Raw genomic sequence first — 27,061 nt, 5'->3', positions numbered from 1 at the left:
CATGTTTTGAAACTACAACACCAAATTGGCCCATCCTGTCATTTTTGCTGCTTAAAAGGCTGATAAATCTAGTGACAGGGCCGCGTCTGTATCTGCCCCTCTCTCACCTGTGCTTGTACCACCTTGCGGAGGTGTGCAGGCCAAAAATGACTGGAGTCCCTTGCATGCAGTTGTCATCCTCTGCACCCTGCTTCTTCCAAGGACCCTTCCTCCAGCTCAGCCGTCTGCACTTCAATCACTTATAGTCCTGGCTCAGGAACGTATACTGCCGCTGCTATCTGGGCCTCCTCATGCATGTCCGCGACTCTGCCTGTGCTGCGGAGCTGGCAGGTCCTACCTTATGCTTGCCACCTCTCCTTGCTGCAGGAGCAGCATGGCGGGGCCAATCAGCCTTGACAGCCTGACCCACCACAGTGTCAGCCCTCTCCTCCTGCGTCTTTGACACCTGGGCTCCTTTTCTTGTCTCTTTGCCTTTTTGACCGCCACAACGTCACCAGCTTCCCTCCTCCATGGTCTCGGCGGCTGTGGCACCCATGCCTGCTCGAGTACCCCGGGCAACAGAAGGTCAGTGCGACACTCTGCTTCCAGGGTTAATAGGGCTTTAACCACTCTCCTGCTCTGGGTGCTTATTGTTACAAGGCCCCAGCACTTCACACAAAACTTTTCCTACCCAAAACACTTTCCCTACACCTGATGACGTGTCGCACTAACTACCCCTCACTACCCCTCCGAAACCTAAATCCCCACCCCCACGCTGGGGGTGGAGAGAAGATATTTAATGCAGTCCAGCACACAGTATCCCCAAGCTTACATTATTCAGTAAAGCAGAATGTGCTGTTCCTCTGGCTAAACGAAAAATACAGTGAACTTCGGTTATTATCAAAACAAATCCTGGGGATCATCTCCTTAGGATCATTCCAGAACTCCGGGGTAGGATACACACCGGGCAACCTCTTAATCCAATTGGCCGATAAGACATCGACCCGAGTTCCCCTAAGAACCTCTACTATTGGACCAAGTTGGTCAAGGGATAACTCTATACCAGAGAAAGTTTTTTTTTACATCATATTTAATTTTCATGCATTTTGTAGATTAGGGTCTTTCTATGGTCCTGATGAAATGCCCAGACCTTATTGGCATCTTTAGCCATGAAACATGTTGACCTTACTGGACACAACCAACAGCTCATCAATGTCAGTTTTGATTCAGGCTTTTTTATAACATTAACAGGAATAAAGGACATCAAGTTGGTATCCGTAGTCACCTTTAATCCACTTCTCTATCCCCAATCTACCCACACATAACCTTCACATCGCCCCAGGACATCAACCTGCACTCTGGCATATACCGGGCCAGGCTACAGAATAAAAAGATCTTCACCACAGAGCCCCATTTTTTGGAGCCCACTGGGTGTTGCAGCACCCACCCAGCAATGAGCAAGCCCGTTGATGAAGCATGCCACCTAGGTTGGTGAGGAATTTTGCATTCTAGGAGAGGATCCCAGCGACCTGTCTTGGTTACAACCAAAGTACACAGTAACTTTCATACACTGATCACTGGCCAGCAGTGTCCCAATGTGCAGAATCCAGAAACCAGCAATAAAACTTGCAAAAGTGCGGGTGACCACGCAAAAAGGGGCATTTTCCTACACTTTATAATAGAGGTTGCTTAACCTGTGGTACTCCGAGCCACCCTAATTTTATATGTCTCGTGCACTGTTGCGATCCAGGTCTAGGATTCCCATTAGCCCATATAAAAGAGCTGTACGACTCCTTGAGACAGGTAATGTGTATTTCAACAAGAGGCAAGGGGATAGCCTGAAATAAATACAATATCTTTAGCGGTGTCATCCGCTTTCACCCAGTTATCCAACCAACCCAGGAGAGTGTATAATTGCACTAATTTTTTGGAGCAAGGCAGAAAGCTCTCCCTAAAGCACGCCTGCCAGTTTAGGGTTAATCTTACACCCAAATAGTGAATGCCCTCTCTTGACCATCGGAAGGGAGTACAGGGCTGTAACTGTTTTGCTAGTTTTTGGCCTTCCTTTTGGCAATCCTTCAGCCTCCTGGAGATCAATGTCAAAGTTAGTCACTCTCTGGAACTCTGCTAGATTAGGCAATAGCTCTTCCAGAAAGCCACAGGAGCTTTGCAGTGATACCAAAAGGTCACATGTGAAAGCAATAAGCTTAAATGTATCCTGATGCCTTTGATCAAAGGATTGTCTAATTCCTGCAAGAAAGGCTCAATTGTTAGGGCAATTAGAAGGGGAAACAGGGAGCAACCCTTTTGTGTTCCACCTTGTAGTTCCATGAGTTTGTGGGTCTGGTTCGGTGGTTCCGAACCCGTTCGATAAAGGTCGTCGGAAATAAACGATTTTGGTGTCAGCAGACGGCAAATCACGAGTGTAGTGTCTACGAGTGTTTTCGCATGAATCTATCAATGAGAACACTATGTGTTCAAGGATTTCGTTTGAACCTTCGGGTTCCATTTTGTGTACGGCAGCTATTTTGTGTGGTTGCCCTCACATAGGCCGATGACTGCGGCTGAACGAGTCTTTGGGACACGTATACCTTAGTTGACTTCTGAATGACCTGGCCGAACTGACTCCTTGCTCGAGGCTGACCTTGCTGAGCCAGTTCCTTGTTAAGCAGCTGGTCAGATAAAGATCAAAGGGTAGGACATGCCGAAGTTTATGGTACACTGCTCCCACCTTTCTATCTCACTTCCAATCTGTTTCTGTTCCTTCCTTTAAGACATAATCACTGATTTGGGTTGAGGGTTTTATGATGGGTTTGTCCGGCCTGAGCGAACAAGGATATTGGAATGTGCTTGGTCATTTCTGGTGGGCTGGACAACGGAAAGTGGGATTGTCATCATACGCTACTTTTGAATTGTCACATTGTCATTGGTCAGTTTGTATGAACCCAATGCTAATTTAGAATGTTGCCTGAGGCTTGATTTTTGGCATAAAAGACCATGCTCCGCTCATTGAATTTGTGCAGTCTCTAGCTAACCACCCGTGTGTGCTTCGTAGATCTCTGTTCCTGGTTGCAGCCAATAAACTTTGGTCTTTGACGTCATCAAGAAGTATCCCGTGTCTCTGTTTGCCAAGACAGGGGAACTTGAAGGCATTGGGCGTTTTCCCTGACGCCGCTGGGTTCTAATACCCGGTCCTTCAACCTGACTTGTGTCTGTTCACCCTAACCTTTGCCCACAAAGCCTCATAATTAGGCAGAACCCAAACCTCATCCTTTGCAAGGTGTCTGCCATCATACCCCAATCTATCGGATCAAATGGCTTTTCGGCATCCAGCAAGCCAATGACTGCACCCCTTGGTCTCTTTTCGCTATATTATGAGATGAAGGACCTTTAGTATAATAGCTAGGGGTGAGGTCTGGGCTAAGTCATGTTTGTCTGTATGAATCCATGCAGGGAGCACTCTTTCCAATCTGTTCATAAGGGCTTTTTTTTTTAATTTTCTCATCAATGTTAAATAACAAGACTGAACTGTAGGAGCCACAGAGTGTGGAGTTTGTGTCTGGCTTTGGTATTAGGAAGATTGTTGCTTTTGACATGGATATGGTTACTCTACTCATAACAATAGAACTACTGTAGAGAGCCACTAAAAAGGAGGTGAGTTGAGGGGCAAGGGTTTAATAAAACTTGGGTGAGAAGTCGTCAGGCTCTAGAGAATTTAAGACTCCTTTTCGTCCTTAATGTTACTTCAGTAGTTAGTGGGGTCGCAGGCATTTTCTGTCAAATTCATTCAGTTTGGGTAGAGTAATCAACTCTACCCAGATTGGTTGGGTGGGAGGATTCTAATTTGTTCAGGAACTGGTAAAAGTCTTGGAAAGTATGCAACTTTCGTACCTTGGTACCTGGACACTTAAACCATGTCATTGACCTCAGAGATGAAGTTGTATATTAGACGTACTCACAATTTACTGGCCAAGGGTCTAGCTTCAATCATTTTTAAGCCAATACTCCCTAAAATATAGTTGTGTTTATTGTGTTAGATGATACGACTCTGACCTCTTAAACTAGCCAGATAGGTCCATGCTGCATAGGGTGGGCATCTTATGTTTCCGCCTCACTAGTCTCAACTCACTGAACAGGTTAGCTGGGTAAGATTCTCTCATTGCTTTTAGCAAAGGGGACTCTTGAATGAAGGTTCTGACTATTGCCACCATTAAGGAGTCCCACCCACATCTGGTGTGTCATTAAACAAAATATATTCCCCTGTAACCTCACAGTATCTAGCACTAGCAGACAGTGGCAGGGTCTGCAGGCATCCTACTCTTTGTAAAGGGGGGAAACGTTTGAACACGTGCTAATGTTTTTAACTGCTTTTCATATTTTAAACTTAGCGCAATTTGTGTTTGAATGTGTTTGTGTCCACAGGAACCTAGTTAGCCTCGCTTACCCGCATTTCTTCTTTGGCCCTATGAGTTTAACTCGCCCTGTTCTGCCACAGCTGCAGTGCCGTTTGAGCTGAGGGCGGGGATAAGCTTCTCCCTCACTTCTGCTAGGCTAATTACCCTATGGGAAGTTGGCAAGCAAGTTTCGGCGGCTCACTGCCTAGTGAGATGCATGCCTGCGCGGACGCGCAGCAGATGCGCGCAGTGGGCCCACCAAAGGCAAGCCCGTTTGCATCCGTCAGTGGCCCGGGCTAGGGGCCAGAACCCCTGCATATTTCAGGAGAGACCAGCTCTTTAAGTATTCAGGGGAGCAGTTAAAAGAACTAGACCCACTTTTTCTAGATTCATGCAGACACAGTCTATCTATGGAGGTAATGCCACTGAAGTGCACTTACTGCTCATTCAAAACAACCATACCTAAGGCAGACCATGGGAAAAAGCATAGATTAAAACTACTGATTATTAATTGTAGATCCCTTAATAGACATAAGATTGAAATCTTCAATTGTATTCTAGACAATCAACTTGACGTCTTATTTCTCACAGAAACATGGTTGAATGAGACACATCAACTAGGTCATATATTAGACCCTATTTTTCTAACTGTTTAGATTTAGAAACTGAAGCCCCCATTGCATTTCCATGATCTGATCACCATCTTGTGGCTTTCTCTATCCCTCTAGCTAAAACTCCGCTTACAGCTACAACAGGATTAAGCACCCCACACAGGAGATGGTCCAGATTTAATTCTCCTAGCTTTACTTATGCTCTCAAGCAGAGTCGTCCTCTTCTGGGAAAGGATATTAATGTGCCATGCAGATTAGTGGACAAGTGGATTCCGGAAACATTGGATGTAGTGGCTCCATGGACCTCTAGCTCCTCTCGTAGAAGGACTAAATCAGCGCCATGGTTTGATGAAGTCCAAATAACAGCAAAAAAATCACAAGGCCGCCTATAAGTTAAACTTAAAGTACTACCATTCCCTTATTTAAAGAACATGTGCTGCCTACTACAACAATAGAATAGAGGAGGCGAATAACTCTTCCAGAAAACTATTGACCATCCTCAAAGACTTATCCTCACTCGAGAGAACTATGGCACCTGCCATCAGCTCATTAGAGTCGTGTAACCAAATTGCTGACTTTTTTGCTGGGAAGGTAGAAAAAATATATGATACCTTTTCTGATGAGGCTTGCAATGGGTTGCTCTGCCATATTAAGAGGACCCTTATGGGTGAGCCCAATTCCCTCTGTGCATTCCCTCCACCCTTACTGGAAGACTTAAAAGGGGTAGCTTTAAGTATTAAATCCGGCTCCCGTACTGACCCAACCACGCCAAAAAAGGCCTGGATATAATATTGCCCTACATACAGCAGCTCCTGGATATTCCCTTTTATGAAGGCATGGTCCCAAATACATGGAAGTAAGCTATTGTTATCCCCTTAAAGAAAAAGCCAGGAGCAGACCCGAATCTGTTGGAGAACTTGCGCCCTATTTCACTTCTGCCCTTTTTCTCTAAAATAGCAGAAAAAGTAGTGAACACACAAGTAGTTGCATATATTAACCAGTACAATCTACTTCACCCCACACAATCAGGTTTTAGAGCTATGTATTCTACTGAGTCAGCATTTCTCCTTGCCACTGAGACAATACGCAGATGTGTGCATGAAGGTCAGACTGTTGCCTTGGTCCTACTGGACAGTTAGTGCAGCATTTGATAGAGTATCCCACAAACTGCTCTTACAACGTCACAAATGGAGCTGCGCTAAAATGGATGGCTTCCTCTCTGCAGGATCAAAGATTCCAAGTTGCACCCACATATCTCCAAAAGCATAGTGCTTTCTCAAGGAGTCCCAATGGACTCAGTTCTGAACCCAACTCATATTAATCTCTACATTGCACCCTTGGCGGAGATTGTGGAAAAGCGTGGTGTTACCATTGTGTCATATGCGAATGACACATAGCTTGTTGTCTCCTTGTCCCATAACTCTGAAGAAGCAGCCACCAAGTTCTCTTCCTGTCAGCAGGACCTGGCTTCCTGGATGACAAATAACTGCCTAAAAAAAATGGTAGTAAAACAGAGATCTTGGTGGTGGGGAAATCCCCCTCCATCTGGTCCTTGGCATGGTGGCCACAGACTCTAGGTCCTACTCCTACCCCTAAAAGAAAGGTTAAAAACCTAGGAGTCTGGCTGGACTCTACTCTTTCTTTCGAGACACACACTAGGAAGGTTGCAGGGAAGTGCTTTGGAATCCTCAAAATGTTAAGGAAAACCCTGGACATCCTCCCCACCTCAGCCAGGGCAACCCTGGTCCACATCCTTGTAACATCTCAACTGGACTATGGAAATGTCTTCTATCTAGGAGCAACACAAAATGCCTTCACAGGCTGCAATTAAGGGTGGGCGTAAAATCCGTTTCGTGGGCGAATTTGCGGATTTTCCGCGATTTCGCGATCCGCGAATCTCGCGAAATCGCGGTAAAATCCACGAATCAGCGGGGACGAATTTTCTGCCAAGCAAGGGTTACAGCAGCAGGTGCAAAAGTTGAACCTAATTTCTTTGTAACCTTTTACCAAAGGGTTACAAACAAATTAACTTCAAGTTGGACACCTGCTGCTAATTGCTTCCTGGCGCCTCGTTGCCTACGTGCAACTATTCTCTGACCCTGCTCTGACCCTTGAAGCAGGGTCAGAGAATAGTTACAAGTAGGCAACGAGGCACCTGTCCAAGGAATTAAACCTCATCAGGAAGCACTTACTGATATAAAAAACAGGAAGAAGGGAGAGGATGGCAAATACACCCATTTTGAGTTGTCAGGAGGGGTTAAACTAAAAGAGACCTTTACAGCACAATTTTCATATGCATTTTGCTAAAAATAAAAAGCTGTATGTTCTGTAGGGGCAACTCAGGAATCTGGCCCTTCAGAGATCCGGCCTCTCTTTCTTTCTCTCGTTCTCTCTCTCCCTCTCTTTATCTATCTATCTATCTATCTATCTATCTATCTATCTATCTATCTATCTATCTATCTATCTATCTATCTATCTATCTATCTATCTATCTATCTATCTATCTATCTATCTATCTATCTATCTCTCTCTCTCCCTCTCCCATAAACGATTGCATGGGTAACTTCGCTATGCAAGCGGCCCGCGAAGACGCAAAAATCCCTGCGAACACGCAAAAAACCCCGCGAACACGCAAAAAACCCAGCGAACACGCAAAAAAACAAAAATCTGCAAATTCGCACAAATTCGCGAATTTTGGGGATTGCAAATTCGCAAATCCACAAATTCGCGGATCGCGAATTCACAAAATTCGCCCATGCTTAGCTGCAATGTATTCTGAATGCGGCAGCCCGCTTAGTTCTGAATCTTCCTAAGAAATCTTACCCTGGGAAAGCTCTTGATGACTTGCACTGGCTGCTGATTAACAAAAGAATCCTTTCTAAAGCCTTATGCATTACTCTTCGGAGCTTGCAGGGCAAAGGTTCAAGCTATCTTCATGATCTACTCTCCCCCTATAATCCTATATGACATCTTAGATCGACCAGGACTTATCTGGTCAAAGTTTCCAAAGTCAAAAAAGCAAGAATGGGTGCGAGGCCGGTCAGCTATCTAGCAGCCAGAAACTGCCTTTTTTCTCCGGGCCAAACCATCGGAGATTCTCTTCCGGAAAAGATAAAAAATCTGACTTTTCCAGCTCTCAGGTTCTGTGTCCATTTTTCCTTTTTCCTCCTCCAAAGAGTTAGTCTTAGCGCGGGACACACCAGTTGGTTTATAAGTGATATTACTATTATTATTTACTAGTAGGCCTTGGAGGAGAGAGTTGTTATGTTTCCATGACCTCAGTGCTACTGTACACCTCTGGAGGTCCAGGCTGAAGCTCCTATTACAGAGGCATGGCCCTACAAGGTGAGTGAACCTTTCTATGCTGCTTTCAGATTGTCCAGTAATCGCCAATCAATGAGGATATAGTCTATCCTAGAGTAGTGTTGCGTGCTTATCTAGGATCCTGATCGATACTGTGACCTTATGCCCCTATTCGGCTATAAATGCATTTATTCCCTATATTGGCATAACCGTTCAAATGCGATATTCAGAAACTCTTCTCTGGCCTCACACGAACAGAGCCACATTCCAGAATAGCTTTCTCTGCCACTTCCTTTGCAACCAATTAGTGCAATGACAGAGCAGAAGTCACTATCTGAGATTCCTAGATTAACACTCTGAGTTCTTCAACAAGATACAAACTCAGCAAACCTGGAAATCCCCGCTTGCTGTGTTTTGATTAGTAATAGAACTCTAATGAGCACTGATAGACGATCAGTTCCTAGTGACATCTATATTGACGTCTTATGTCCAGCAAACTTACGTCAAGCAAGGCACCTTTCAGGTATAAATATTACCAACGTTGCCTTAAGCAAACGCTGTCTGCTGTCTGCTGTCTGCTGTTCGCTGATGCTAGCTGCTGTTGGTGAAGCAACCCCCTGTTGCCCGTCGCCTGAAGCTGCTGTTATGCTGAAGATATCATAGCTGCTATCGCTACTGCTATCGCTGCTAACTAGCGAACGATGGTGTGGTGAACCTAGGAGCTGAACAGCCGTCCCTCTGCAAGAACCCAGCAGATGCAAGCTGCCCGTGGACGCTGTCCCCCCTCCTTCTCCTCCTCGACGCGCTGAGAAGAGACGCTGTCTTTCTCCTGCAGAGAAATCCAGCTCCAGCGTTTCTGGTCTACCCTTGCGGGTGATTGGGATATCGAGCCCTGAGGGAGATACCAGACCTCCTTCATTCTATTCCAGAGGTATGGTGTTGACTAAACCCCTGAGAGAGAATTCTTGAAGCAAACCTTGGCAAAACCAACTTAACTTAGCGCTACTTACTTACTCCCCTCCCAAGTATTAGGCTTAGGTCAGGTACACTGGGGTAGGCGTAGTTAGAAGCACCAGTTGAGTATTTTAGCCTAATGTATATATGACTGTATATATGTTTTATTACTTTTAAACCATTGTATGGCTAAGAAACCATATCAATGCTTTTACAGTATTATTTCGCAATACTTATCTGACTGTACGTACTTTTTATAATAACAAGTCTTGCAATTGTGGCAATTCATTTCTCTTGTACGAGAAGAAAGACTGTTCAATAAATGTTAACCCTTTATTGACAAACGCCCGTCTCTCTATTCTCTACATATTGTGAAAGTAAACTGCACCAACCTGACTGAGTAAAATAACTGTCTATTGTTTCACACGACCCTAGAGATTGACTCTTGATCTGAGGAGCAAAGTTGTCATGTTGCACGGTTGTTGGAAAACTGAATCCCTTCTTGTCTGTGCCAGGGAAGCTGATCACTTCCTATTCAGTCAAGAAAGTTTCCAGTGACCTCTGAGCTAGTTGGTAACAAACCCAATTAAGTTTAGCATAGTCAGTAGAGGCCTGGAAGATCCGCACTTCTATGTCGATACTACTGTTTATGTTATTCCAATGCGCAGGGCCTATTGGGAAAATAGGAACTACGCTACATGGCGCCCAACGTTTGGTAAGGCGATAAACTAACGCAAGACGTTAGAGTAACTCAGTCGTGCATATTTCACACAGACCCCTTTCTCCCGTAAATACTCCAATAGACGTCTGGAGTGGGTGAAAGGTTAAAATCCGCCCGAACTCAATAGGAAGAGATTCCTATGTAAAGCTCTGGTTTATTCCACGTTGAAGGATACAGTGTTCCAAAATATTGTGCACCTAATCTTTGTCTCCTTGGAGACCTACTCTGCAAACCTTGCATTTATACAATGCGAGGAGAAAATGGAACCACTGGGGGCGCAGTAGATGCGACTCAGCAGGGTCCCGAACACACAGACCCGGATGCAATTATCATCCCGGTCCACTTAAGAAAATCTATAATGTTAAAACTTATAGAAAACGGACTGACACCACAAGGTGTTACAGTAATTTTCGTGATAGAGGCTCACGAATATCGGCAGACAGAGGTATTCTATTCATGGATAAACTTTCCAGCGGCAAACGCTAGAACAAAAGAGTTTCACTATTACAAAATAGAGAAACCTCCGGAAGAGTACGCTCCTTTCGAGGAGACTGAAATCCCACTAAAATTCCAAGAGCACCTGCTCTGGTTTAATGGCGCTCTAAAACATAATGATCATATTACCAGGCTCGGTCCACTAGGTAGACCAGGAGCAACGTGGCCGTTCTAGCCAGCTACACAACACATCCGGACATTGAAAAAATGTCAAAGGAAGAACTCTTAGTTAACATAGGAGAATTAACAAAAGCATATTGAGAGTTAGTAAAATTATTTATTAAAAATAATTCAAACACTCCTAAAAAGAGCTGGGATGGAAATAAACAATCCACTCCCAAGGAAAAAGTTTTCCAGTCCAGAGGAAGGTCTCCTCGACGGAGGGAAAGAACTCCGACTCGAGAACACCAGTCTCCCCAGAGGGAGCCCTCTGAGAAAAGATATAACCTTAGAAATAGGGATAATTTGAAAAAACCTGATGGATATCAAAGTATTGATACACGTCCCTCTCGATCTTTTTCGCAGAAATCGGAAAGAAGAGGACGGTCAGACCCAGGAGAGCACACCAAGTCCAAAGACAAGGAACCTGCTTAGAGTAAAAAATCTCAATTTCCAAAAAAGAAGGTAGCCAGTATTAGAGTAATCAACCATGCCGAGAATACTGAGGACACAGTTGAAAAACGGGGAGTGGGCATTGACAATGTTGGACAGTGCAGCAGAAATCAGTATAGCGCGCAAGATCTTGATGAGTCATCTGGAGACAGTGGACACGAATGAATACATTCAGGTTGAAACTGCCGACACCAGACTTAGCGAGCCCCATAAAATATACGAAATAACATTGCGTATAGAGGGTGATGAGACTAGGAAAATAAAGGGTCTATTTTGGGATAAACTCTCAAAAGGCTATGATATTCTGTTAGCTGAAAAAGATTGGCCCCCAGAGTTTGTCAGGGAGTGCCCTCGTGGCGAAGAAATGATTATGCCAGCCTTCTCGAATCACATTCCGATTCACAAAAAATATACATATGCAAGGAAATGGGCAGTAGCCCAGGCACCGGCATTATATAAAAATCATGTAGGATGGGATGAGGACTCTCCTCCCCACAAAATCCAATTAAAAAGTGAACCAACTGCCCAACGGCAGTATCCCATTAAGCAAGAAGCTAAAAAACAGGTCAGGGAGATCTTAGATCAACTTGAATACCAGGGGGTGATTGAAACATGCACCTCTCAAATGAACAATCCTTTGTTTCCTGTCTCCAAGCCAGACAATTCATATCGTCTAGTTTTGGATTACAGACACCTTAATGCTTGTTGTAAAACTTTTGCAGTACAAAACTCGCATAGTGCAGCCCTAATGAATAACATAGTTAGGAAAAAATATAAAATAACATTAGACATATCTAATGGTTTCTTTTGTCAAAACATTGCACCAGAAAGCAGATATTTGACCGCTTTCTCAGCATTTGGGTCGCAGAAAAAATTCTGTCGACTCCCACAGGGGTTCAAGAACAGCCCAGGACTATTCTCAGCTAGGGTAACAGAGTTACTCCAAATATATGATGATGAGGCATTATCTTTAGTTTAGTTTAAAGGGGTTTATAAAGCGCCTGGTGACGCCTCCCGGCGTGTCCCCGCGCTGTGGAGAGAGCATGTTATGAGGAGAGAGAGGAGTACCATTATGAAGTAAATAAAAAGGTTTTTTAGCATCTTTCTGAAACAGGCCTCATTGGTCTCTAGCCTAGTGTCCGTAGGAAGGAGATTCTAGTGCTTGGCTGCTAGTGAGTGGAAGGACCTGCCTCCCATTCTGGCTTTTTTGGGGCGAGAAGTTCTGAGCAGGCCCATTCCTTTAGATCTAAGGGATCTGTTAGGTTCATACAGGGATGCCAGATCCGACATATAAGCCGGCGCTCTTTGGTGGATTATCCTATGGCACCATAGTAGAGCTTTGAAAACAATCCTCTTACTAATAGGTAGCCAATGGAGGGAAGCCAGAGAGGGTCTCGAGGGGGCTCTACGGGGAAGCCTTAACACCAGGCGTGCTGCAGAATTTTGTAGAACCTGAAGTCTCTTGATGTTTTTAGCAGATGTGCCCAGGAGCAGCACATTCCCGTAATCAATACGGGATGTGATTAGTGCCTGCGTCATGGTGCGTCTGGAGTTCATAGGCAACGAGTCAAGGGTGCGATTGAGCGTTTTCATTACTCCAAAACATTTGCCTACTGTTTTCTTGATGTGGCTATCAAAAGACAACTTATTGTCTACCCAGACACCTAGATTTTTTGCTTCCCGGTTGGGAGTGGGCAAAGGCCCCAAGCAATTGGGCCACCATTCTTTTGTCCATTTTGCCTCATTGCCTCCGATTATAAGAACCTCCGTTTTAGTGCCATTTAGTTTTAGACAGTGCTCTGTCATCCAAGTGGCAAGCTTACTCATGCAAGCATTAAAGTTATCTGCTTCCAGAGAAGGGGCTTGTGACAGTGATATTAGAAGTTGCGTGTCGTCGGCGTAAGAGACAAGCTCTACGCCGAACGATTGCACCACTTCTGCCAGGGGAGCCATGTACAAATTGAACAGGGTGGGACTCAGGGCAGAGCCCTGAGGCACCCCCTGTTCAAGCATCACACTGTCTGAGAGAAACGTCCCTCTTTGGACTTGAAAGCTCCTGTTGATCAGAAAGGCTTTCAGCCATCCCAGTGCCTTATTGGTGACTCCCGCTCTGTTTAGACACTGTAGCAGGATGGAATGCGCTACAGTGTCAAACGCGGCACTGAGATCCAGCATGATGAGAGCCATGGTCTTACCCTCATCCGCTCCTTCTCTTAGGGATTCAGTAGCCCTCAGGAGAGCTGTCTCTGTGGAAAAATTAGATCTGAACCCCGATTGAGATTTATGAAAAACATTATGGGCTTCTAAATGTCCCATGAGTTGGGTATTAGCAATTTTCTCAGCTAGCTTTGCAAGGTAAGGTAGCAAAGATATTGGGCGAAGGTTTTCCAATATGTCTTGACTCATGTTCGGCTTTTTTTTAATCGGTAGCACTACAGCCTGTTTCCATTCCATAGGCAAGCGAGCTGTGGAGAAGGAGACTTGAAGCAGGTGTCTGAAGTGAGGTTCTAGTGCAGGGAAAGCTTCAGCTAGAATTTTAGGAGGCGCAGGGTCTCGAGGAGATCCTGATTTGATGTTCTTGCACATTTTGGCCAATGCTTCAAAGGGAGGAACGTCGAATGAGCCTAGGCACTCTGGAGTGTTTATGAGATTGTCATTTTCAGTAAATTCAGTGGCCGACTTTATATTAGTGGAAAAGCAGGCTTAGATGTTAGTGATCTTTCCTGAAAAATACTGGGCGATTTTGTTACAGGTTTCCACAGAATCGTTTTGGGAGGGAGGATTCGCGTCCACTATGGAGATTTCTTTGTATATTTGATACAGTTCCTTAGAGGAGTTTTCAGCTTCCATAATGCGGGTATGGTAGTGAGCTGCCTTAGACAGGCGTATAGCTTTGTTATATTCTCTTTGCGCTATTTTGTACTGGGTTTTAATTTCTGGGCAAAATTTTTGGCGCCATGCTCTTTCAAGCTTTTTACAAGCCGTCTTCATGGTTTGGAGTTCTTGACTGAACCAGGGAGCAGCTTTTTTAGTTCTCCTGGCATTGGTCGTGGTGCAAATAGGGGCAGTGATGTCAAGGGCCTTGGTGACGAAGTTGTGTATGTGCTTATAAGCTGTCTCGCAATCATCCCCTCTAGGAGGGCCTTCATCCTGGACAATTTTAGTGAAAGATTCTATTGAGAAGTTCTTCCATTTTCTGCGTTTATAACGTAGAGATTGATGCCGATAGTGTTCGGTTCTGTCTAGTTGAATTGTTATGGGGATGATGTAATGATCCGACCAAGGTATGGGTTGAGGAGCTCAGGTATGAACTCCCTTCCAGTTGCCAAAAACGGGGTCTAATAAGTGTCCTAATTGATGTGACGGTTCCTTATTCTTTAATTCGAGCTGTACCGAGAGTAGCTCAGCTTGAATATCAGTCGCGTCAGTATCTAAAGGGTCTTCAAAATGGGCATTGAGATCTCCTAGCACTAATAAGCGAGATTTCCTTAGTGCTAGGTGGGTTATGGCTTCCATAAGGGTGGAAGTGAAGTCAAATAGCCTGCCAGGTGGTCGATATATCAGAATGCCCGATATAGAGTGATTGGGACCGGTGTTAATCTTGAAAAAGCCAGCTTCACTATGGTCAACCTGGATGGGAGATAAGGGGCATACTAGAGGGGCTTTCGTAGCGATGGCGATGCCACCACCTCTACCGTCTTTCCTATCCAGTCTGGAAAGGGTGTATCCAGGGGGAAGGGCCTGAATGATGTCAGGATCTGAGTAGTCATCCAGCCAAGTTTCCGTCAGGAATAAGATGTTGAGGTTCTGGTCCTCAAGTAAGTGGAAGATTTCTATGCAGTGCTTACGTAAGGATCTGCAGTTAAGCAAGGCTGCTTTGATGGTATGACCCGTGTTGGTGGATGGGACATGACTGATTGGAACAAAAGTACATGAGGTGCATTTATTTAACGACAGGGCATGCAAGGAGTGTTTGCAGCTTGCTAGCGTGTCAGGTTGAAGGGCAAGCAATTCCTGTCTGCCATACCTTATAGTGATAGTAGTAGGGGAGCCAGGGATTGTGGCCCCGCGTAGATGATATTTATCTCACAGACGACGACTTGGATACTCACTTGAAAAGAGTGAACACCATTATACTTGGGTTCGCAGCAGAGGGTTACAAATTCAACTTTAAAAAGTCTCGAATTGCCCATCTGACAGTATTATTTTTAGGATACGAATTATCAAGTGAAGGAAAAAGCCTAGCGGACAACTTCTTAGAGAAGTGCGCTGTACTCCAAGCTCCAAAAACGCTGAAGAATTTACAATCCATACTAGGTTTTCTGAATTTCGGAAGAACATACATTCTAAATTACGCAGAGAGGGTTAAACCTCTCTACGAACTAATTAAACCTGATTTTAAACAAATCAATTGGACTCAAAAACACACAGAAATTTTGAGATCACTGCAAACAGACATGTTAGCTAAAACAAAATTAGATACACGTGACAATACACGCGGTCTTGTAATCCGAGTCATCCCAGGAAGATGCGGATTCACGTACCTAACCTGTAATGAGGGAGAAAAGGTACCAATTTCAATTAAATCTCACTTGTACACACAAGCAGAAAAAGCAGTCAGTCTCACAGAAAGAACTGTGAAAGCAGTGCAAATTGCATTAGCAAATGAACGAGAACTAGCACACGGCAAACAGGTTAATATCCTCACAGGGGAATCCGCCTTCGAGGCGCTATTCAGCCCAGTAAACCTGCCTACTGTGTCACTGGATCCGAAATGGATACAGTGTGTAGATTCTCTAGGAGCGGAAGATGTGAGATACTATTTTGCTCCGCAATTCGAAGAACTGAATGATTTAGAATATGAAGAAGAATATCCTCTGCCAATCGAACTTCTGCCTCTCCCACAATATACCTGTATAATCTATACAGATAGATTTGTACAGCATTTCAACGTAGAGAGCAAATCCTACGATGCAGCCTGTGCGATTGTTAAAGGTCGTTGGCTGTGCGGTAAATTCAGACCGAAAGTAACAAAAACTGAATCAGTAAGAAACTGTTCGGCTCAGAGAGCTGAAATCAGATCTTTAAAGATGGCGCTCGAAAATGCAGAACGTGAATTCCCGACACTTATCTTGTGCGATTCTCATTTATGCATCAACTCTTACAATAATAAACTGCAGAGTTGGATTGAAAACGGTTACAAAGATGACACAGGTGCCACAATAAAGCATAAATTGCTCTGGAAACAGGTAGCTCTTTTACAAAAGGAACTATAAAAGACTCACGTGATACACGCACAGAGTCTTCAACGTGATGGCGTTCACGTTTCAGGGAATTCATTGGCTAATACAGCCATAGCGGAAGCAACTAAACCGGCTTCCGTAGCCACAAAAAAGCGTACAGAAAAATACATAGACGGGGAAACCATGCTGGCAGTAAAAACAACCGTAAAAGGCGACTGTGCAGCACTACCCGTGAACTATCCACTCAATTATGCATACGTAATTGATGCAAACTCCGTTCCTTTTGCTCGAATCCCTGGAGTGGGGGATAGGGTAATTCCAAACACGAACAGGAGAATATTATTAATAGCAGACGCACACATGGGTGAAGGTCCAAGGCACATCAAGATGAGGGAATCCCTGACTGAATTGCAATCAGTATACTGGTGGCCGGGGATGAGCGTGCAACATCAGATATATGTAAAGAACTGTCCGGACTGTGATAGGGATCGCAGTAATGAACCGGTCCTGCCTGTTGCACAATTACCATTTATAGAAAGGGTAATGATGTCCGCAAGCCATCCTGCGTCCTAATAATCAGTTAAGACTTAACACACTTAAAAAATGAGGCCTCCAGCGCTCGGCTGACGCTAGACCGGTTAGAAAAGATCTGCGAGTCTTTATCGGCACATACGCAATTACCACGTTCCATTCTGACCAGGGTCCTGCTTTCAGCTCTCGAGCTTATAAGGAGGCCATGGCCAGCATGGGAATTGGGTTGCGGTATTCTTGTCCGTCGCACCCCGAAGGGAATAGTGTGGTTGAAAGAAAAAAACGGGACATAAAGCGATCTATAACAGCGAAGGTATTAGGTTCAGGCTCTGGGTGGGTCAAACATTTAATAAGTGTCCAGTCCAGTCTTAACAATTTGCCAAGAAAATCTCTAAAAGGTTTCAGCCCATACGAACTATTGTTCGGAATTAGAATGAGAATTCAGGACTTAGATAGTCAGGTATCAGTGGTACAAGATAAGAAAACAGACTTTGACATCAAAGATCGTTTGGCTGTTTTACAGGAACTGAATGAAACAAGAAAATCCTTAAGCAACATAAAGTTAAAGCAACAGCCAGATACCACTGACGAGGCACCACAAGCAACAGCCCCAGCAAGGCCTGTCTGGATTCCAAAGATTGGGGATCTAGTCAGAGAAAAAATCGCAGTGAAGAAGGAATTTGGGCCTTCTTACAGAAAAGCAGTACCTGTCTTGGCAGTCACCGGAACAAGATCAGTTGTACTACCGCCCCTTGCTGGTAAAAAGGAGAACAGAGTCGTGTCTATCGACCTGGTAAAACCACAACCATGTGGCCTATAATCAACAGTAGGCGCAGTGGACTCCCAAGAAACAACAGAATACCCAAACTTGCAACAATCCAAGAGATTCAAACTTGCAACAATCCAAGAGGTTCAAACTGAAAGACTAATCACATTCGATCAGCCTGCAGTGCACAGAGAAGGACTATGCAATAATGCCATGGAACTCGTGCCTCTTGAGACACAGATTGAAACAGTTCGTCAAGAAACACCAGTCTACAATAATGTGGCATCAGAAAGTGCTACAGAGAGACAGATTGAAAGAACAATCCCAACAATTGACAGAACTGCCTCTGGTTATTTCATCAACTTCGACAAGTTCTCTGAAGATCAAAGCGACCCCGAAGTGATGCCAGAAACAAAAAAGTATTCAAAAGAAAATACAACAGGACTCCTTCAACAAATCAAAGAATTATATCTGGATTCACCGATGATTGAGCATTGGATTATTTCAGGGGTATTCATAATCCTACTATGCCTAATTTTAGTTTTAGTTTTAGGAAAGTTTATTACAATTGAATGGACACCGCAAGTCAGAACATCAACCTAGTCCTGAAACCACACAGATCATCCCACGTGAAGAAAAGAGAACTGTCAACAGTAAATGTCACAGCCATTCCAATACCTGGTGGGGTAGTATGGGAGAAAACTGGCTATGAGATCTATGGTCCGGTCGAGATCCTGAAGTATCCTCATCAACTGAAGGTTTCCTTAACCTCTTCGCCGCTAATGACAAGGGTAACTCGTCATGGACTTTCCATTGATTTCAATGGAAATTATATGAGAAGAAGAATAATGCCTTAGCAGTAAAGGGGTTAAGTGACTTTGTAAAACCTAGTACATTCTCTGATGATTGGGACTTTAACAGTATTAATGACATGATGTCTGATTTAGTAATGTCAGCTAGATTCACAGAACATGATTATTTACAAGGTTCATCTAGTTATGAGCAATTATTCTGCTACACACATTATGGCGATCATTATTTGCATAAATCTGCACAGCCTAGAAATGTTTTTAAGTATAATCAATGGGAACATTGTGCTACACCACCTAAAAGCAGTTCTAAAGCATTTTTTGAGAAATTCAAGTACTTCTCAGGGTTTAACACCAGTGATGCAGAAACGTTTTATTACAAACTGTTAGATAAAACAGGAATGAAAACAATGCTGACAAACACTAAATTAATATATTCAGAAGCATTTTATGAAAAAATGATGACATTTGGTTTTTATTATTGGAAAAATAACATTGAAACAAAAACCATTTGGGGTACAAAAGATTGGCAGGTACAAGGCCTTGAAGCACTATTCAGAACCTGCATGATACCAGAACAAATGATGTTTTTAAATGACACAATTCACCAAACATCCTGTCTTGGCCTAGCTAAGATCAAAGAACTTAACAAACCGTCTATTCCAAAGCCAATACCTGAAAATGCAACTACAGATATTGAGATAGACGTAACTAAAATTTTACATTTTAACAGAACACATCCTGATTGGAAAAAGTGGTTAATCTGGCCTACTGACACAAACAGCTGTCAAGATAGATTCCTGAACAAAACACGGGGGTTAAAAATGACCAGACAAGACCCTAGATACTCCCAGAGACAACATCCAGGGATAGTAACAACATACAGTGTAGGGAAACTCTGCCTCGAATGGCTAGGATCATCCACACTGGCTGAAATGAAGCAACACTTGTCTTTACTTAAAGATGGTGCTGATTTGCGCGATTTCATTCTTGGACCACGCAAACAGCGTCAAAAACGTTTCATAGCGGCCAGCATCTATGCTGCGTACAATGAGGCTTGGAAAGTCACACAAATTGAAACAGCAGAAAAAATACGAGAAATTGATCGTATTAATTTGGAAAAATCACTTTCTGTAGTGGACAATGGGTTAATGACTCTGTCCTCCAGAATATATTCGTTGGACAATATTGTATCTTCTGCCTTTGACATAATAGACAGAGACTTGCTAATGTTACAGCATGGCCAATCTCAATTACGTTCTATTGTACAATTGGGCTGGACGCTGCAAAATCTTCGTTCAGGCTATGTGCCTTGGCGTTTAATCAACACAACGTCATTATTTTCCATTTTTAACCTTACTGATAAACAAATCAGTTTGGCACAGAAAGGAGCAGACTATACAATCCTGAGCATCGAAAAACTTGAGAGATTACCATTGACAATGTCAGAGAGTCCTGTCATTGAATAGATAATACACGGAATTATCACTATTCCGATAACAACTTTCCGATTTAAAAAGTGCCTTGAATACATACCTACTGGCCAGTATGAACGATTGGGTAAAGGATATGTAAAATCAGAATGGAAATTACCATACACACATTCATGCTACAGTGACAGCGACAAAAATGTATTTCTTAGTGGTGAAAACTGTAAACATTCACTAAGCGGTATACTTTTGTGTCAGGGTATTAATTTACACGGAGCCTGTGAAGGTAATTCTAACAACCTTTCATGCCACCAGCTAGTCACACCTGCAACTCAGATAGAGCCCTTCTTTATGCAACTTGCTAACGGGAGTTACATTCTTAGAACAGATCACAGATGTTGTGGCCTTGTGCCAGGGAAAAGTTATCTAGTAAGAGTAACATCCATGGTCAAATGCTGTATGCAAGCATTGTTTTTCGAGCGGGCCTGTAGACACAGAGACTCCCATTTGGCCTCGTCTGAATCTCTATTCTATACGAATTGATACTTTAAGCAAAATGAAGTCTGTGCTTTTGCAGACAACAGTGCCCATAACGTCATCAAAAGAGACGTATGATCTTCTAGTTGCAAGGACAGCTACGGAGGTTCATGACCTTTTATCAACAAATTGCCCCGTGCATTTCGTAGAAATGCTTAGCCAACTCCTTAACATGTCTAGTGCCACAGGCATCCCAGGCATATTTAAGACGATTTTTACGGGACTGCTAACACCGTTTCAAGCAATTTTGGGAATCGTTCCTAATTTTGTCCACTCTGTTTTTGGCGGCATACCCTTATTTTTGGGACTTGTAGCAGGGATTTTATTTTTGACCCTCCTGCTTCGTAATGCAAGCCACAGCTCAGATATAGCTCCCATGGGAATGGAAGAGACAATCCTAGCAATTCGCTACCGGGACAGAATAACTAGAGTCCTTGGATTGGCCAGGCTGAGAGATCTAAACATGACCTGGTTCCTTTCATTCAGACCTATATGGCAGAACTGTATCTTACCGGTACTTCGATGTATGCTATGCGGAGATGAGTGCGTGTTGGACATCTGTCTTTCACTTCCATCAGCAGTACCAATGGACGTTGATACTTTGCTCAGTCCGATAACGGCTCACGCATTGTGTTGTCCCCAGCGGCTACCAATCCTGATGACGGCATTCGTTGAGACTCCTGTGCTACGACTAGGTGGTAACAGTGGAGCGAGTGACAAAAGCAACATCACCCAGGTACGACCTTCTGTGAGCATCGCTGATCCCGACTATGATGACAGCAATCATTCTCACACCTGCCAAGTTACAGCACTATCGAATTTGGTCGAACTGTCACCTGATTTTGTAGACCAATTCTTTGAGAGCCTGTCTGATATGATGTTCTCACCCGAACAGAAACAATAACTTTAGAGAAGCTTTCCGACACACAGCGTTCCCATGAACTCTGAATTCGGTTTTGAACAACAAAAACTGCTAAAAGCGTTGGAACTCTATTTCCCCGTTCAAGCAATAATTCTTTTGAATTGAATACCTTTTAATATTCACCCTTTTTTGGCACAAATTTTTTTTGCTTAGAGTAAAAACTATTCTTAGAGAACAGAAGCTTCAAACTTCTATTTCTACATACATCTAGAGACATAACAACTTACACCAGCCTCTAGCACATGTTATTGCAATGCATTTATATGTGATGATTTATCTCGCCCTTCTTCTGTTTCAGAGACATTTCATGTGTAATTCTTTTTGCATAATCGTTCATTGATTTCATATGCTATAATTTTTGAATGATTTCTATGCTTCAAAAACGTACAGTACCTATATTTTCACGTATTACATTATACGCCTATTTCAAATGCATATATGTATTTTGGGGTGGGCAATGTTACACATGCATCATATTGCTCTAGTTTTAGTAATTTGATGGACATGAATTCGTTGAGTGGGTGTTGCGTGCTTATCTAGGATCCTGATCGATACTGTGACCTTATGCCCCTATTCGGCTATAAATCCATTTATTCCCTATATTGGCATAACCGTTCAAGTGCGATATTCAGAAACTCATCTCTGGCGTCACACGAACAGAGCCACATTCCAGAATAGCTTTCTCTGCCACTTCCTTTGCAACCAATTAGTGCAATGACAGAGCAGAAGTCACTATCTGAGATTCCTAGATTAACACTCTGAGTTCTTCAACAAGATAAAAACTCAGCAAACCTGGAAATCCCCGCTTGCTGTGTTTTGATTAGTAATAGAACTCTAATGAGCACTGATAGACGATCACTTCCTAGTGACATCTATATTGACGTCTTATGTCCAGCAAACTTACGTCAAGCAAGGCACCTTTCAGGTATAAATATTACCAACGTTGCCTTAAGCAAACGCTGTCTGCTGTCTGCTGTGTGCTGTCTGCTGTTCGCTGATGCTAGCTGCTGTTGGTGAAGCAACCCCCTGTTGCCCGTCGCCTGAAGCTGCTGTTATGCTGAAGATATCATAGCTGCTATCGCTACTGCTATCGCTGCTAACTAGCGAACGATGGTGTGGTGAACCTAGGAGCTGAACAGCCGTCCCTCTGCAAGAGCCCAGCAGATGCAAGCTGCCTGCGGACGCTGTCCCCCCTCCTTCTCCTCCTCGACGCGCTGAGAAGAGACGCTGTCTTTCTCCTGCAGAGAAATCCAGCTCCAGCGTTTCTGGTCTACCCTTGCGGGTGACTGGGATATCGAGCCCTGAGGGAGATACCAGACCTCCATCATTCTATTCCAGAGGTATGGTGTTGACTAAACCCTTGAGAGAGAATTCTTGAAGCAAACCTTGGCAAAACCAACTTAACTTAGCGCCACTTACTTACTCCCCTCCCAAGTATTAGGCTTAGGTCAGGTACACTGGGGTAGGCGTAGTTAGAAGCACAAGTTGAGTATTTTAGCCTAATGTATATATGAATGTATATATGTTTTATTACTTTTAAACCATTGTATGGCTAAGAAACCATATCAATGCTTTTACAGTATTATTTCGCAATACTTATCTTACTGTACGTACTTTTTATAATAACAAGTCTTGCAATTGTGGCAATTCATTTCTCTTGTACGAGAAGAAAGACTGTTCAATAAATGTTAACCCTTTATTGACAAACGCCCGTCTCTCTATTCTCTACATATTGTGAAAGTAAACTGCACCAACCCGACTGAGTAAAATAACTGTCTATTGTTTCACACGACCCTAGAGATTGACTCTTGATCTGAGGAGCAAAGTTGTCATGTTGCACGGTTGTTGGAAAACTGAATCCCTTCTTGTCTGTGCCAGGGAAGCTGATCACTTCCTATTCAGTCAAGAAAGTTTCCAGTGACCTCTGAGCTAGTTGGAAACAAACTCAATTAAGTTTAGCATAGTCAGTAGAGGCCTGGAAGATCCGCACTTCTACGTCGATACTACTGTTTATGTTATTCCAATGCGCAGGGCCTATTGGGAAAATAGGAACTACGCTACAGTAGGAGCTGTGGGCTTATGCCAAATGATTATAATCAGTTATTAGAGGGTGACAGTGACAGCATGTTTCAATAAAACAACTATGTTTAGTCACAGTCACTGATTAAGCATCCAGTAAACACAACTGGATCCACCAATTCATCCTCTAAGCCTTCCGTTCTCTGTAATACCTCTGAGGTCTTATCAGTCATGGACATCGGGTGAATTTATAGGTCAGACGTATGCCCATAGACTAAGTCTAAACTAACACTAAGCATGGGGAGCAGTATGCATTTTGGAACTACAGGGACCCTGGCTGAAGGTGTACATGGAATGCAAGATGTGCCAGGCACAAGACTGAGCGCATGTCTACATGGTCGATTGGAACAAACACACAACTCAAGGCCCAACTTGAGGAAATACTTTTTTTAACTAATTGCTCTGAGCAAGCCTCATTGCTATTGCTCTTGTTTGTGTCACCACTTGAGTTAAGCCAGATGCAAGTATAGGTGCTGTGGTAGTAATAAAGGCAGTAGTGAAGATAGTGTTGTATCTGGTAATTCTGAGGTGCTCAGCATATTCATAAATGGTCCGGTAACCATTTGTGTGTCCAGATTAGCCTGATTTGTGCCTGTATTTGATTGCATAGGCAGGGTTCGAGCATGCAAAGGCAGTTTGACTTGAATTGACCTTTGTGTGGGAGATACTACTCATTAGTAGAGTAAAGTTGTGTAATTACAAAGGAAACACAAACCAAGTAGTTGAATACATCACGTAGTCTGGGATGTAGGGCTTGAGGTGTACAGTTACAGAGGTGCCTGCAGACCAAAATGCCAAGTGCTCAAATGCTGAAGTGCTGGTGTTTAAAGATAGTAGCATCCTAAGACAACATTGGCCTCTGTCCAAGATCAAAACTAGACGAGATAGACCGATAACAGTAAGGTACTGTGTGCAATGCCCTGATACTAACATCACTGCTATCAAGAACCACCTGTAAAAGTTGTTTGGAGGTCACAGGAAAAGATCTACCAGAGATTAGTTAAATTATATTACCATAGCTCAATTAGTTCCAATTCAAATTCGCTTCAGATCAATATACTTGCACAAATAGCAGGCATCACCTAATTCTCAACCCAGGCAATCATTCTCAAACATTTTGTAGTTCCTTTAGCCACCAATGACACCCAGCAGTCCTCCTCTTGCACGATGGTTAAGCGCGATGCCTCTTCAGATATGTCCTAGGGCTGGGGCTGGAAGACCCGGGGCCTCAAGACTTCCTAGAAACCAAATTCCGCTGTCCCCGTTGCTGTGAGTAATCTGACAATCTGGCCGCCCTCACACTGACTGCACCAACTGCAGCAGCAACAGCAGCCTTCAGCCACCCATGGCTAAAATGCCTGCTGTGAAGTCCCCTAATGGGGTAAGAGATTTGGGACTGCTCTCTTGAAGATGAGCAGCAACTGCTTGAGCACAAACGGTGAAAGATAACAAACTGCTAACACAATCATCTACCATTTAGGGATAATCATCGATGAAATAGAATAAAGCAGTCACATACCAGCAAAGCACCAGAAATATACCATAAAGACACATCCTTCACATTCCAATAAGAGAACATAGATTTAATATTCAGAACAGAATCTGAAGAAATGCTAAAGCCCTTATTAAGAGTGCCCACTTGATTCCAATGGTGCCACTAACAGCAATTACTGGTCCCATGAGAACTGAGAGAGCTGCAGGAACACCACAGATCTGTTCACTTTCACCCAATGTATTGACTATTGAGAGCCACTAAAATCTCCATTTTAGAGTTAGAGCCAAATTCAGGAATACTTGTGAATGTGACCTGGAATTACTGATTCCCTGGTAAAACCTCATTTTTTTGAAGGACCCTCAGGATCCAATCCCTGCTGTACTAAATTCCCCCCTCCCCTGGAGTGATCGCTACCCCAGTATTGGTAACTTCACGGATGTAGAAATATTGGTCCTTTTTTGGGCGACTCATCATCAAGGACTTAAAAGAAGACTCAAAGACCCCCAAAATATTCAAAATAAACAAGTAAAACAGAAGAATGTACGTTTTAAACCACTGATGTACAATATTAAGGGAACTCAACTTAGAGCACCAAGTAAAACAAAGCTTATTCTTAAGCATCGAAATACAAAGTTCCTTTATACATCTGGCTTCCAAGAATACAACACAAATTGCCACCAGCATATAAGAATTGCAACGACTATGATCACGGTGATTCCCATTGACTGGGAAGCTACAGCCAAAAACAACACCATCTACAAATATTCCATGCAAACAACCTCTAAACTACTGCAGAGCATGGCATGGCCTTACTAAAGCTGGCCGAACCTATCAATACAGCTCTGAACGCATGCGAAAGATCTGGATGTTGCTGTTTTTTCAAGCTGAAGTTCAATGGTGTCTTGACCCCGTCATGCATCCTCTGTGTAGTGGGCCTAGCTGGAAAGGCTTATGTTGCTTTAACCCTGTGGCCTTTATGGCATGCTATGAAACCATGACTGATGTACCCCCAACAACCTCATGGCTCATGCACCCACAGCATCCCTCATAACTGATATTCTCCCAGAAGTCATGACTGATGTGCCCCCAACATTCCTCATAACTAATGTTCCCCTGGCACCCTCATGACTGATGCTTCCCCAGCACCCTCATGACCAATGCTTTCCTAGCACCCATAATTCCATTGCACTTGTATGCCTGCAAGCATTCCCCACATCAAATGAGCCAATGAATTAACTGCATCAGCTGTAACTAGTGCCTTGGTGTAGTTACCATTGAATCCCTTCTAGCTTCCCCCAGAATCCTTTGAGCCATTAGCAGCCTTACCTTGCTTTTACTGGGGTCTTGGTGTTGTTTTCCACTATGCATGTTCGAGCAAAAATTATAACTTAATTTCTTGTTATTTGATTCGAGTCAACAAGTTGCACCTCACCATTCTGTAAGCTCAAAGAGAGTGTACCAACACAGGTTTTCCCCAAGGTTCAAGAACCTTACAGACGGCCATGTGCCCCACAAGCCACACATGATCAACCTGTATCATCATGCCTTCGAGAGGGTATATAAATCCTGCCCTAACCCAAATCAAGGCTTGGTCTTGCTCCCTGCAGAACAAGCTTCTCCCTTCCCACATACCTGAAGAATCTTGCCAGAACCAAGAAGGTATTCAGTATCCTTTAAGTCCATCTGAACCAGTGGTTCCCTTGACACCAACTCCCTCAATGTCTTCCTCCTTGCTCCCTCCTGCACAGCTACTCTGGACCCCTGTGACTCCCTGAGTCAAGGCTTCGATATCTTCTTCGAAATGTATACAAGTTGAAGAACTTGACTAACTACTTGATATCAGGATAGTGTGCACTACACCTCCTACAGTAGTAAATAGGACTGAGTATCCCTGTCTTCAGAGTATAGACTTTTCTTCCATCTCCTTTCTGTGAATAACTCCAATGCTTCTTGTGTGTTTATCCTTTGGCCCCTCTAGAACTGTCACCACAAAAGGATTAAAGACTTCAGTTCTTTATTTTTCCGATGAACCCTAGAGCCAAGAGAAAGCCATTCAGAATCTTTGATGTATGCATCAACCTTGTAGCGCCCCATGTTCCAATTTTATCCGCAGTTACAAGTAACTGCAACCTTCGCTCGGAAAGTATCCCTAGGAGTGCAAGTAACTCCAACTTTTGCTC

General features: G+C 43.5%; 1 pseudogene; it reads right to left on the bottom strand.

Moving 5' to 3' along the window:
- Positions 1-1,930: 1,930 nt before the first annotated feature.
- The window catches only part of LOC147689871 (uncharacterized), a 36,114-nt pseudogene continuing 10,983 nt past the window's right edge, over positions 1,931-27,061 (bottom strand).

This window comes from Lissotriton vulgaris, chromosome 9 (genome assembly GCF_964263255.1).
Source record: "Lissotriton vulgaris chromosome 9, aLisVul1.2, whole genome shotgun sequence".
In the NCBI taxonomy this organism is placed as follows: domain Eukaryota; kingdom Metazoa; phylum Chordata; class Amphibia; order Caudata; family Salamandridae; genus Lissotriton; species Lissotriton vulgaris.
Note: the sequence above shows the minus strand (reverse complement) of the source record. Positions and strands in the feature narration are given on the sequence as shown.